The sequence below is a fragment of the Anoplolepis gracilipes genome, chromosome 2 (genome assembly GCF_047496725.1).
Source record: "Anoplolepis gracilipes chromosome 2, ASM4749672v1, whole genome shotgun sequence".
Lineage (NCBI taxonomy): Eukaryota > Metazoa > Arthropoda > Insecta > Hymenoptera > Formicidae > Anoplolepis > Anoplolepis gracilipes.
This window is the reverse complement of record NC_132971.1, coordinates 691,333-705,000: the sequence shown is the minus strand read 5'-3', so window position 1 is coordinate 705,000 and position 13,668 is coordinate 691,333. Positions and strand designations below refer to the sequence as shown.

General features: G+C 34.2%; 2 protein-coding genes across 4 annotated transcripts in view; one reads left to right on the top strand and one right to left on the bottom strand.

The window, feature by feature from the left end:
• Positions 1-13,668, top strand: part of LOC140676134 (protein FAM76A) — a 70,412-nt gene that overhangs the window by 23,304 nt on the left and 33,440 nt on the right. The window lies entirely within an intron of this gene.
• The window catches only part of Blimp-1 (PR domain zinc finger protein 1), a 38,855-nt gene that overhangs the window by 14,014 nt on the left and 11,173 nt on the right, over positions 1-13,668 (bottom strand). Inside the window, exon 1 of one of the 2 annotated variants that reach the window (XM_072910686.1) lies at positions 1-779. This exon is cut by the window's left edge and continues 340 nt beyond it. The exons of the other annotated variant lie outside the window; for it this stretch is intronic. The gene's annotated coding sequence lies outside the window, so the exon portion shown is untranslated. Of the gene's footprint in view, positions 780-13,668 lie in introns of those variants that run through there. 2 annotated transcript variants of the gene reach the window in all.

Sequence of the window (13,668 nt, the reverse complement as noted above, 5' to 3'; positions counted from 1 at the left end):
CATTTATCTTGCCCGATCTGATCGCACTGAGGATCACACGGAGGGCGAGGGCGAGAAATTACGTCGATAAGGCCGATCGCTGTCCCGACTTTTGCTGACTAGGCGGTCCTTACACGGCCACCTACGCGGCCACGACGCTTATCGATTATCAGGACATCGGGAAATGCGATCGATTGCCAGATTTGGTTGGCCGATCGGTTAGGTTGCTCGATTCGCCTTCCCGCTTAGCTTGTTTGTCAACAACGCTAATTCTCGCCGCCGAACTAATCGACGATTGGAAGCCTCCTCTGAGGAACGCGTCTTTCTTCCTAATATTCCTCTTTTTTCGACGGATTAATCGATCCTGGATCGACACACACACACACATACACACACACACGCGTGTGTATACACTCGTGATTATTCACAATGCCGATCGAGGCATCTCCCTCGTGTCACCACCCCCCTCGAAGCGTCGTTCGACAACGCGCGCACTGTTGCCGGCTTTCGCGAACAATTGCACTCTTCGGCACCGATCAGCGTCGATCCGTTATTAGGATGCGCGCTCGGCGAATGTCGATTCTTCTTTTTCGAAAGAAAAATCGCGAACTGGTTTTTGCAAAAGCACTCGTGGGAATCGCGGAAATTCGCGTCGACCCTCTTTTCGCGTAGGGGTTGCACCTCCGCCTTCGCGTAGTTCTCCTCGGCGGGATGACACACGCAAGAGAGCGCGGTGTGTGTGGAACTCGGGTAGACCTGACCTAGCCCAACGCGACTCGGCTTGACTCTCCTCTCGTCCTCCTCCCCTTGCGTCGGTATTGGTCGGCGGATATACGTCGGTCTCCCTTCCGCTTCCGTCGGTACCTTTCTCTCTACCTCTCTCTCTCCGTCTCTCCCTCTCTCGCGCTCTCGTTCTCTCGTTCTCTTTCTCTCTTTCTGACGCACGCGGACGCGGTGGTGCGCCCGCAAAGCTGCCAGACCAGAGCCAGAGGTGGTGCATTTCTCTGCGCTGCGCTTTCGATCGACCCGTTGCCAGAGGTTTCCTCCCCCTCCTTCCTCCCTCGGTTCTCGCCCTTCCTCGCCTCGCCACCCTCCGAATCCTCCCGTTCCTCCCTCTGTGCGTCTCGCTTTATCGTATACCACTTTTGTATCCCCGGTCTATCATTCCCGGTCCATCCCCCGCTCATTCCTTTTCGTTCGCCGCCGCCGCCACCGCCGCTCTCTTCCCCTCCCCACTTCTTTTTCTCTCGTGCATTTCCCTCTTGCATCCTCGTCTTGCCGTTTATCGCGTTTTACCCTCCTCCTCTCTCCTGCGGTCTCCCGTTACCCCTTTTAGCCGCCCGCTTCGACGCGCGTGCAACCTACCCCTTCGGCGCGCTACCCCTGTTTTATGCGCCGCTTTCTCCCTTTCTCTCCGTCGACGCAGTGCTTGTTTGTTCGTCCCTCGTTGTTGTCGATGACGATAGAAGACATGCGCCGATCATTCCCGAAGTTTAATTCTTCCGATAACTTCTCGCGATTTTAAAGCGTCATCCATACTGTGAGAAACGTTCTAGCGAAAATTGGATTATGTACTACGAAATTTTAAGTTCGAAAATATTATTGCATAATATGGAGCTATATTTTTAAGTTTTTTTTTTTTTTTTATTTCCTTGAATTTACATAAGTTTTGAAAAAGTTTAAATAAAAATTTGACATATAAAATAAAATTGAGTAATTATCAATTTTTATCAATAATAATTTAAACTTTATAACGATTGGTTATGTTTTATTAAATATAGTACGCGTTTTGTATTTTATTATTAATTGTTACATTTTCTACCACCTTTATGTAAATAACGAAAGTTGTAGATTGTTAAGTCGGAAGTTAATTTGTTTTTTTTTTTTTTTTTTTTTAAATGTGTCTTTATCATATCCCATTGTCTCATCACACATTATTTTTATCTTGCCTTTTTCATGTTTTTTTTTCGGTACATCCCTTTACTGCAACCTCTCTCTACTTCAAACCTTTCTGTGCACACTATTTCTCCTTGTCTGCCACCCTCTCGGAATCCCTTTACGGGAACGTGCGTTTAACCTCACTGACTACTTCGGGGTTGCCCCTCCAACCATCTATTTTCATTCACAACTTAGAGAAGGTGCGACGAGATCACGTACGATGCGCAATCACGTAATGTAAATCAATAGAAAACTTAGTATTATATTTAAACACACATTTTACTAACTTACACGTATACACATACATATATATAAAGTTTTGAATTAATTTATTTGTAAGGAAGCTTTTGTATTGACAGCTTTCAAACTGTATGCGTTGGAAAATATTTTGCAAAAATTAAATATGTGTCTGATTTAACTGATAAGACTTGATAAGTATTGAGATCCACTGCAGCTGTTGTTTGTACGGTATATCATATCATGTATGAAATGTCATAATTTATTAACGAATTATATGAAGACAACGGTATAATATTCGCGGCATAAATCCTTTGTCGGTTTTTTGCGTGTCGACTTCACGATCACCGAGTATGTGGAATCCGACTGGCCCAGACCCTGGCCCAGAGTCACGGCCATTCGAGATCGGTAACCCCGTTCACTTCGTTCACTATATACAAGAAAGCGCGCTCGCGCGCGCGCAAATCGAGTCTTTTCGAATCATCGCGAGATTAGTCGACGGGACCGCCGACACATTGTAGCACGAAAAGAAAGGTCATTGAACCCTCGAAATTCTCGGACCTTAATTCAAAAGACCGGTCTCGATTCTACCGCGCAAGATTACGTAAGCAATCATCCAGGTCTCTATTCGCGTTTCGAAAAATTCCATCGTTTATTTGAAAAAGTCGAAGCTACTGACTGAACTTTCCAGGATATAGACACATTACATGTACAACTTTTAACTGTCACAGTTATATATTAAAACATTTTTTTATACACTACTCATATAAGATTAAACTTTTCATCCAATTCCTCAAACTAATTTTCAGAATTTTTTAAACAGATTATTAAATTGATCATCAACTTAATAACTTGATCATAACTTAATAACTTGATCATCAACAGTAAATCTAGCTTCTGATTTGTGAGATTATAAAAATCGGAAAAATTATAATCTATTATCTTTCACATTAAGATATTTTTTAGAGAGCCTTATTTTTCTAAGATTTTATCTAATTGAAATTTATGGTAATAAAATTTTGAATAATGTAATACATGTTTTATAATATTTACAATAACTAGATACTACATTCAAGCGTCATGAAATAAATTTATACCGAGAAAGAATAAGAGTTTTCAACACGCTACAATAAGAGCAACAAACTATATATTTACCGCAGGATGATTTATCATTACAATATATTGATTTGCTATAATTCACTTGGTGCTGTTTTCGATATTAATGGAATATTGGATCGTGCGTGATTTATTCGTAATTTTATCGAAATCGCGAATACGGTAAAATATCATTTACGGGTAAGATTTTTTTGGAAAATGCTCTTTTCATGCATATTAACCCGACCTCCCATTACAAAATTTGCATTTGACTGATTGTTAAATTATAGCGACTAATCATTCATCGCTTACGATTCACCGAGAAAATTAATTAATTCACGAATGCAGGAAAACAAACCCTCTCTCGACAATTCTTTTTTCGCATGCGGAGATAGAAAATCGCTATTGTTTTATTAAATAAATAAATAAATAAATAAATAAATAAAGAGAGAAATTTAGAACTGTACGTGTCAAATTGAAACGTGTCGTTCCAATACACCGTAACAAATCCGTTTTACGTGAGACTTGATGACAAACATTGTTTTATACTACGATTATGGCTTGCATGCTGTTGCAACCTCCTCCGATGTGATGAAATTTCGGCATGTGGACATATCGCGATGGCTGGCCCATGTCGAATTTCACTTTTCGATGGAACAACGCATGCGATTCAACTCTCGGTGCGGATTTTCACGATGGCGAGCCAGCCGGCGACGGTCCTACGCCTAGCGAAAGAAGTTTCCGCGTGAATCGCCGACGACTACTAACCTAGATATGTTCCTCGGGGTCGTCGATCTTTTCCCTCCTCGGCAGGAGAACGCGACTGTGTACCAGATATATTAATTTCCTACGGTACGACCGCTTCTTGCACACGAATCGAACGTCGGCGTGCGCTTGCGAACTTTCGGAAATAGTTTGTCTTCTGTAGGTCAGTACTCTCTCGGATAAAGAAGCTCAGCATTATCGCTAAAATGGCATTGTTGCAATCGAAATAAAAATTTCTTGCAATTTACTATTATTATTTAATGCTAATTTTCTTATAATGCTGTTTAGGTAAAAATAACTGACAAATTTAATACTTCTAATTCAATGTAATGTATGGTGTGTCTTTTGAATTGAATAGAAGCTAAAAAAGGTATTTGCCAGAAAATTTAACTTCTTAATAACTTTTAAATTAAATTAAATGTTTGTTGGAAATAAAAATATTTATTGGCAAATTCATAAGTACTTAAATAATCTCTTAAATTAAATTAAATTGATTTGTAACAAGATTATCGCAATGTTATTTATTATTAGTTAAAATTGTTTTTGAAAGTACAAAAATATAATCATATAAATAAATAAATTTATGTGACAAATGTAATTTTTTTTTATTTCGAAATTTTTAATTTATTTCGATTTGCGTTGAAACAAAACTAATTCAAGTATTTGATAGATTTACGTACAAAAATGTTCACATCTATCGATTTTCGATTGAAAAAAAAAAAAATCGGGATGTTACGCAAAAAAAAAAAAAAAAAAAAAAAAAAAAAAAACTAGAAAATTGGTAGCGGCATGTTTCGCGTCACTCGTAAGTTTCTAATCAGACACGTAATAGCGGTCACCACGGATAGAAAACCGAATGTGAACCGGAAACGTGGTTTCCATGGAACCCATTTGGATCGAAGCAAGGTGTTTTGCCTCCCGCACGCGTCGTTCCGCGCACTTGTAACTGTTACTTTAGAAGTATATAACGGACCGTCCGGCGTATATACCCGTGTTTATCAAGTGGATTGCGTGTGCGTAAAGATTGCGGCGAATAACGGGGAGAAATTTGTTTGCCGCCCAAAATCGTACCGTCGTACTCGCGATTTACATATTTTCAATGAAACTGTAATTCTCCGATTCGATTAAATTGCTCTATACGATTATCCTCGTTTGCGTAATTATTTGAAAGGATTATGATTAAGTAAGTGTAATTAAGAGCATAAACAAGATATTTATTGAATTTATGTGTTTTTCGCGATTTTATGTACATTATCTTGTCTCTTAGAATTGTTTGTATTCGCTAACTCTATTACTTTTATTAAACGTAGTTAGATCTCGATTTTTATTTTTGCAAGAGAAAGAAATTATCTGAAAATTCTAGAAATTCTATTATTATATACATACTTTTGATAAAAAAAAGATGCTCTCTATATAAGTAGATATTTTTTAAAAAGTGTAATTTAGTAATTAAATGCTGTTGTTAATAAAATATATCTGTGACATGTACGAACCACACGTTGAAAGAAATTTTTCGAGGGATAAAAGATATTAGATACTTGCTCAAATTGAAAGATGAGATAATTAAAACTGGTGCGGTAAGTTACACATAAAAAATGTAAATTATTTTACGGCAAGCCAGCGAGGATTTACTTTAATACAAAAGTAATGCGAAGTAACAGCTCTTTCTACAAAAAGCTTAACGCAATATGTCCCGGTTCAAAGCCTTATGGGTCATTGACCTCTCGCGCAGTCGGCGAAGCATCGACCTTCTTACGAACGTCCAGACCTTTCTTAACCGCGGAAGACACAAAACTAATATTTCATGCGCCTGGTTAAGTAGTTGTTTAACCTTACGAGTACTAAACATTTGATTTTTTCATCATCCGTCATTTATTTATAGTATTTATAAATATTAGCAATTATTAAATATTAGCAGAATTAATTGAAAAGTTGACCACGAAGTAAATGGTACAAGTATTAGTCTTTTCCGTTTTAAGAAACAGGAGGAAAGTTTATGAAACTTGAATAAAATTAGATTAGATTTTAGACGTTTATTTATTAAAGTTCAATTACGAATATTATATTTAATGAAGATTTTCTGCAAACATAAAAATTATCGATTTAATCGGCGAAATGTATTTAACAAATTTGGCTTTTCATATTTTCTCATTTATCGATAACGATATTCAAACAGGAAACCGGCTAAAATATTTAGCATCTCGAGCTTCGAACAACTACTGGTTTGTTGCTGTTTCCTGTCGTTTGACAAGTTTTCTGTCTGAAAGTGTGGTATTGCTCGTGACACTTGCAATCCCGAACACCACGTCTAAAGAGTCTCGTCTTCAAAATATTATATTTTGCGAAAAAGGTTTGCCGTTGTTTTTTCATGGATCTTACATAATACAATGCTAAATATTTTTATATTTTTATAAAAGATTATTAAGATTATGTTTCTTCTCTCTCTCTCTCTCTCTCTCTCTCTCTCTCTCTCATTTAATTGTTAGATGTTAAACATTTATTTTTCAAGTCGTATACATTGTTAGATTTTTAATGCAACTTGGTAGCTAATAGGCTAATAAGATCTATTTAAAAATGCAAATATAAAAAATAAAATACGATATAGGTACACGAAACCCCGATATATATAAAAATCTATAATGCGTGGATGGCGTGTTTTTAGCTAACTGTTATGTATTTTCCCCTTACTGATCTTTTGAGGTGGCGAGTGAAACATCCCCGCGACTTCGATTTCAGCGAGTTTTCATTCATCGCGCGTAACATTGAAAATCTCGTTTTCCAGTCGGCCGAGCGCGGCTTTAGAGGCCGTTGTACCCGGCTGGTAGCAAAATGTAAACCGGAAAAGCAATGAGTAAGTGAATTAGCAAAGTGAGTTCGCGATTGCCTCCACCTTCTCGTCCCTCTCGCTCGTCCAACCTCACTCTCTCCCCGCACCCCACCCCCTCGAACGAACGAGCGAGCTTCGTCCTTCTTTCTTCTCGTTCGCCACGGCACCTTCTCCATTCTCTCTTCGCCACGGATCTGAAAGAAGGTCTCTGCCGGTCATTGTCCCACTTGGAGGTCTACTTGGACTTGGACCACACCATAGGCATGGTGCACTGAGTAACGAGGTTTCGATACCCCCATAGGGGATCTTTGCCTGCATAGCGTATACGGGGTGTCCTGGAACCATTGTTGCTTTCGTATACACGTGTATTTTTTTCGGTGGATTTCTTTTGTAAATTCCCGTTTCGTCATTGTAGCTATTATATTGAATTATGACGTTAGACGCGAGATATTATGCGAATCTTTTTCTTGCGAAATATATTGAAATTAATTTTTTTTTTTTTTTTTTTTGATACTCTTGCATCCGTTGATAGCTTAAATTTATAAAATACAATAAAATGTGTTTTTTTTTTTTTTTTTTTTTTACTATCTTGCATTCTAACAAATGTACATAAAATTCAATCTGCACATGTGTCCTACATTCCAATGAAAATGGCTTTTGTGACAATTATTCAAGATTTATATGAATATTATATTTTACCAATTTTATACTATCGAACGCGAATAGAATGATGTATAAAAAAATTAAATTTATTTCAACGTGTTTCGCAAAAATGAAATTCATACAATTTCTCACTTTTAATACCATAATTTGATATGATGTCAGTGAGGAATTCAGAGTTTTAATAAAAATACCACAATATATTCAAGTTTCTTTTGATACTAGAAGTGACGAGATCCTATTGTTCAATGAAAATCAAAATTCAGCTATAACAAAAACTTGAAATATTATCACAAAAATCAATTTGTTATTAAAGAATTATATGTATATATAAAAATGTATAGATTCAATTTCTAATAAAATTAACTAGAATGATAATTGTAATTAGGTTTTAGGACACGCTGTGTAGCCACTGTGTACGGTTACATTTATGGTCGCAGGAGACAGTATCGGTGAACGAACTTTAACGCGTGCGAATTTTTGTAATCTCCGCTGCCAAAACTTTATATCGGACAACACAATGTCTTTTTTCGTATTATCGATCCACAACGGTTTTTTTTATTAATTTTTCTTAAAATACGAAAACTACAAATCATAATTACATATTTTATATGCATGCTATATAATATTTCAATATTCAAAAATAATAATTTATATTTTATATAGTTGCAATAATGAATGGTCTAATTTTTTAATTTTAATTTTAGTTTGCTCTAATTCTTTAAATTTAAAAATACGATATAAAAATGTGAATCGTGATGAGTAAAATTATGATTAAATGATTAAAATATTAACTAAACAAAAATCATAATTTAAATATTATAACACCTATCAATAAATCTATCAGTTTTAAATAATTTATTGAAGAGAAACATCGAGAGTATTTTAAAGAGTCAAAATCAGATCATTTCATGATTCTGCAACGGTTAAAACGCGTTTGCTTTCTACCTTTTCTCTCTCTCATTTTCATTCCGTATCTCTATCTATTTATATATCTCTCTTATAAATTATATATCATGGTTGAATTATTTTTATATTTCGAAAATTAAAATTGATTAAATAAGGTAAACATACAAAGAGATGATCTCTTCAAATTACAATTTTAATTAGAAGTTAAAAAGAATTAGAATATTTATTATTGCGCGCCCAAAATTATTTTGCAATGAAAGACTCACGCGCGTAACAATTTTCTTCAATTATACTTGATTTGATTGAAAAACTACTATTTGCAAGTCAATTTCTCATTTTTTTTTTTTTTTTTAAGATAACAGGCATATATTTAAACGCGAAAATCTGACGCTATGTCTATCGTAATAGAGGATTCGTGTCGACAAAGAAAATCGCGGGTGCACAAACGGTACCGCTTTATTTACTTGCAATGATGACGAATAAGATCATGCATGTGTGTATGTGTATGTATACATATATGTGATGTGAAAAGATTTTTCAACTCATACGTGTCTCTGATCCGCCTCTGCTTATTGCCATCGAAACCGAAGCGATGAATGTCGCACGTCACTCGCTTATAACTGTACATATACCCGCGCCTTGTGTATATACCAAAAGTACCGTACAGGTACATACAACATCGAGTGCCGCGGCCAAACGGTCGTAAAACGCGTGAATACATGAGGACGATAGGTATACACGTGGACCCCGTACTATATGTATGTGCGTCGCGGGTCTATGCGTGTACAGGTGCGTAAAAGCACCGTTGTACGGTGAAGAGGGAAAGAAGGGAGAGGAAGAGAGAGGAGGAAAAAGAGGAAGCACAGCCAAAAGTAAAACCGAATTCGTTTTCGGTTAGGCTTGGCAGCCGACTTATCTGCGGTTCCTTATCACAAGTCTCTTTTTCAGGGTCTTCCTCATTCGTGTGTCTCGGCATTTTCTCTTTATGCATATTATATAAGCGAACGCGCACATATGATATGTTCTTGCAGTTTTACTCCGAAAAGTATCTTTTTAGCTTCTTTTAGAGACCATTTAAATCTTAATTTTTATAATTTCTTGCATTATTTTAATTTTTTATCTTTTATTTAAAAAACATGGCCCTTTGCGAGAATATAATGCTATATAAATTCTTTAAATCTGTATTTCTTAGATTAAAATTCTAACATTAAAGTTTGTAGTTTCTACAAATTAACGAAACACATTTTGCGAGAAATATAATATCCAATTATATTGTATATAAGATTAAATACACAAGATCATAAATGGTTTATTATTTTATATTATTTTTGAGATGAAATTTTATTTGCGAAATATATTCGTATTTAATTTTTCGCAATAATAATGTAAATTTTTTAAATTAATTATCGTTATCGTCGAGTCAACGTTGCGTGTGAATATAATATAAAAAAAAATCGATTTATGCAAATTAGTTGTAAGTTGACTTGTTGCGCTATTTATTCTTTTTCATGATTACTTTTCTAAAGGATGGGATTTGTTTCATTATGTGTAACGTATCGCACAGTATAATATATTTTGATAAGAGCATGTAACATATAACTTCCGTATGCTTACGCAAATATGCACACCTTAAGAGGTAACACTGGACATCTACTGGTTCTTATGTAACGCAAAGAGAAATGAATCAGGATACCAGATCAGAGGCTCTCATTGAACTGAGAATATTTAAATATATTTGAGATAATTTGTCAATTTGCGCTAATTTTTCGTACTTTGTTTTAAAAATTACAAAATTTGTAGTATTGGTCGCCTGAGAAGAAATAAGTTGGCACAATCAATTTTTATTACATACGCATACATATGCATATATATCAGTCATTGATAAAAATGATATGAAACGTTTGAATAAAAGTGTGAAACAATTTCAATATACGATTCTTTTTATATACATATATATATATATATATATAAATTTTGATGAAAACATTGTTTCAAGTATTAAATCATATATTTTTTTATTTTAATTTTTTGATTTGCGATTGAAATTTTAATTTGTGATAAGTGTTTGAACAGATTAATAGATGATACTGTTTTTTACTATGGTTTAATCTATATTTTATCCATTTATGATTATATATTTGCATCTAATAGATCAAACAATTCATGGAAAATAAATACATGAAATGAGTTGTTTTATTTTAAAAGTAAAATGTTTTTACCGCTAAATTTACTCACATTGTTTGAATGCATTAAAGAAATAGAAAAGCTTGTTCACAAACATGCTTGTAATTTATGTCTGCATTGCTTTTATTACATTTTATTTATGCAAAAGCATAACTTTAGCAAAAAACAAACATCGTTTCCTCAACGGATGATGAAAACGGAACAAGATGTTCCAATCGCAATGCGATGTCCTCTTTGGATATAAATTACAATATAATAATAATTATTTTTACTAATTGTGTAATAATCATTACTTTACTAATTAATTTGGAATTAAAATTTAAAATTTTAATCAAATGATTAATTTTAAGTATACAATAGGTAACAAACTCTAAAAAGAGTTTATTAAAAATTGATGACAAATATTATATTTCCACTACATACACATCTTTCTTTTGTGCCAGTTTAATTTAACCAAATATTATATAAATGTATATTTTATGATATCGATAAAAACAAACGTCGTATTTTATAGCTAGTGTTTAAAAGGCGATTTAGAGATAATTTGATTGCTCGAAAGAAATTCAAAGTCACACTGCCTCAGGACATATATGCTCGTACGCTTCCTCCCCAGGCGTCGATTCTTACGAGAGAGCAGAGCGAGAGCACGCCGAAACTGATCTCCTTCGGCCGCGAGTACATCGACCCTCGTGGCCGCTGTGCCGTTTCGCAAAAGTACAAGTGGAAACGGACGTCGCGTCGGCCTCAACGAGTGGTGCGACTCGACGTCAGGCCGAACGGCACACGGCACGGCCGCTTTCAATGGGGACACGTGATCGCGCGTACTCGCGGTCGGCCGGCGGGCTTGCGGCCGACCAAAGCGCGCCTTTCCCTACTCGCTGGAGCGAGCGAGCGCACAGTCACGGACGACCGCTATATCATTTTCGCTACCGGGTTGCGCGCCTCACGGTTCACCGTTCTCGCCGGTTGTTGAACCCGACTCTCTTTGCGCGCTGCATAACCTATTTTGTAATAGCACACTTCGTGCCGCGCTAACCGGCACACCAACTCGGCATCCTCATTCCGAAATGGGCTGCGTTCGCACTGCTCATCATGGCGTGCTGCCAATTGAACGCGCTGACTTTTTTCTTTCTTCACTTCTACGGATTGAGACTTTTTTTAATACAGAGAGAGAGAGAGAGAGAGAGAGAGAGAGAGAGAGAGAGAGAAAGTGTATGTGTAAAATACCGAATATATTAAATTTATACAATTTTTTTATTTTAATTTAATTTTGGTTTGCATTTTAAGCTTGTAATTTAATTTAATTTTTAATTTTTAAAATTATAATCTAATACATTTTTTTAATAATTTAGCTTCTGTTTTTAACTATATAGATTGCGCTTACTTCAATTTTTTAAAAATCCAATTTTAGAATTTATTTTTAAATCTTTTCTTTTTAAATTGTTACTATTTCTCTTAAGTTTTTAAATAATAAATAAACTTGCATTTAAAATTAACGAGAAATGTTATTTTAAGTTTGAAGAGATATATTATTTATTAGTATTTTTTTTTTTTTTTTGGTATCAATTAAGAGAATGTTGTAAACATAACGTCTTTAATAAAATATATTTTCAAATTTATACAGTCAAATTATAGTCACGAGAATATAACTATTTGATTAGAATAAAGCTAGTAGGTCGAGTGCGCACATGTGACCAGTATCGATGCATTTCCGCTTTAGCTAAAGTAGAATATTTGACTTTCGCGGTAAGCAAAGTAGCACAGATACTGGAAATGGAGAAGATCGATTTTTAAGAATTTGAAAATTTATCTAATACAAAATGTTATGTTATTTAATAAAATTAAATTAATTACTAAATATGAAAATTTAACTTAAATATGAAAAATATATTAATTTTAATTTTTTTCTTGTAACAGACAATTTATATTTTTTATGTCGCAAAATTTAGAAATATTTTTAATAAGAATATTTTATAATTATATGTATTCTCTTTCTTTGTTTTCTGCTTATATATGAAATATATTTAAATATTTTTATAAAAATATCCGCTTGAATATCTAAACAATTTTATAAAATAAATAATTAAAAAAATGTTTGCCAATATATTTAATTAAAAATGGACTAAAGCATATGTAGTTTTTTTCATTAAACTTTTCAATTATATATAGTTTTTCAATTGCAGCATTTGTTACTAAAAAAGCAGGCTAAAAGGTTATGAGACGATGCAATAGAAATTATAATTAAATAGAAGATAAAGTAAAATTAAAATTAAATAGTAAGACAGATAAGATCTTATGAAAAGATGTAAACGTCATGTACGTTTGTGGGCGTGTCGCGTATGTATATTTGAACTTTCTTTGATTATAAAATGTTTCAGACGACACTGTGATAACCGATGCTGATTGTGGCACGTGGTACGCAGTCGCAACAGAGAAATTGTCACGACAGATAAGAACGTCGGTTATTCGGGTATTGTGCTCGACATGGCGTGAGAGAGTGAGGCAGGTCAAGCGTTTCTATATCGCGTATACTTTTCTCGCTTTCAGAATGGGGTTGTCAAATTCAAACGTAAAATTATCGTGGAAAATTGAGAAGTTTTTACTAAAAAATTTAAATCGTATACCATTTTAGTAACATGAATGATCAGATTTTTTGTACAACGCTAATAATATACTTCTTTTCGACGTATTTGATTGTAAAGATTTGATTATATTGAATATACTGAAAAATCTCGTAAAACATTCTGTTGTATTGCACAAGTGAAAATAGAATTTGTTAGTCTGTAAGAAAAAAGCCAATAAAATTAGAATAAATTTTTTCTCAACCAAATAATATTTATATCGGAGATTATATCGAAAAAGTAAAAGATTGGAGCTTTTTGAATGTCATTAAATAACAAAAATGCTATATTATATTTACTTAAATTTAAATATATTATATATATATATATATTTTTTTTTTTTAAAGTTAAATAATATAAAGTATTTACAATTGCAAAGATAGATATTTAATGAGAAAATTGCATCATATGAATAATAATTTGTTTTAAACTTTTCTTTCCAAAAAAATCTGT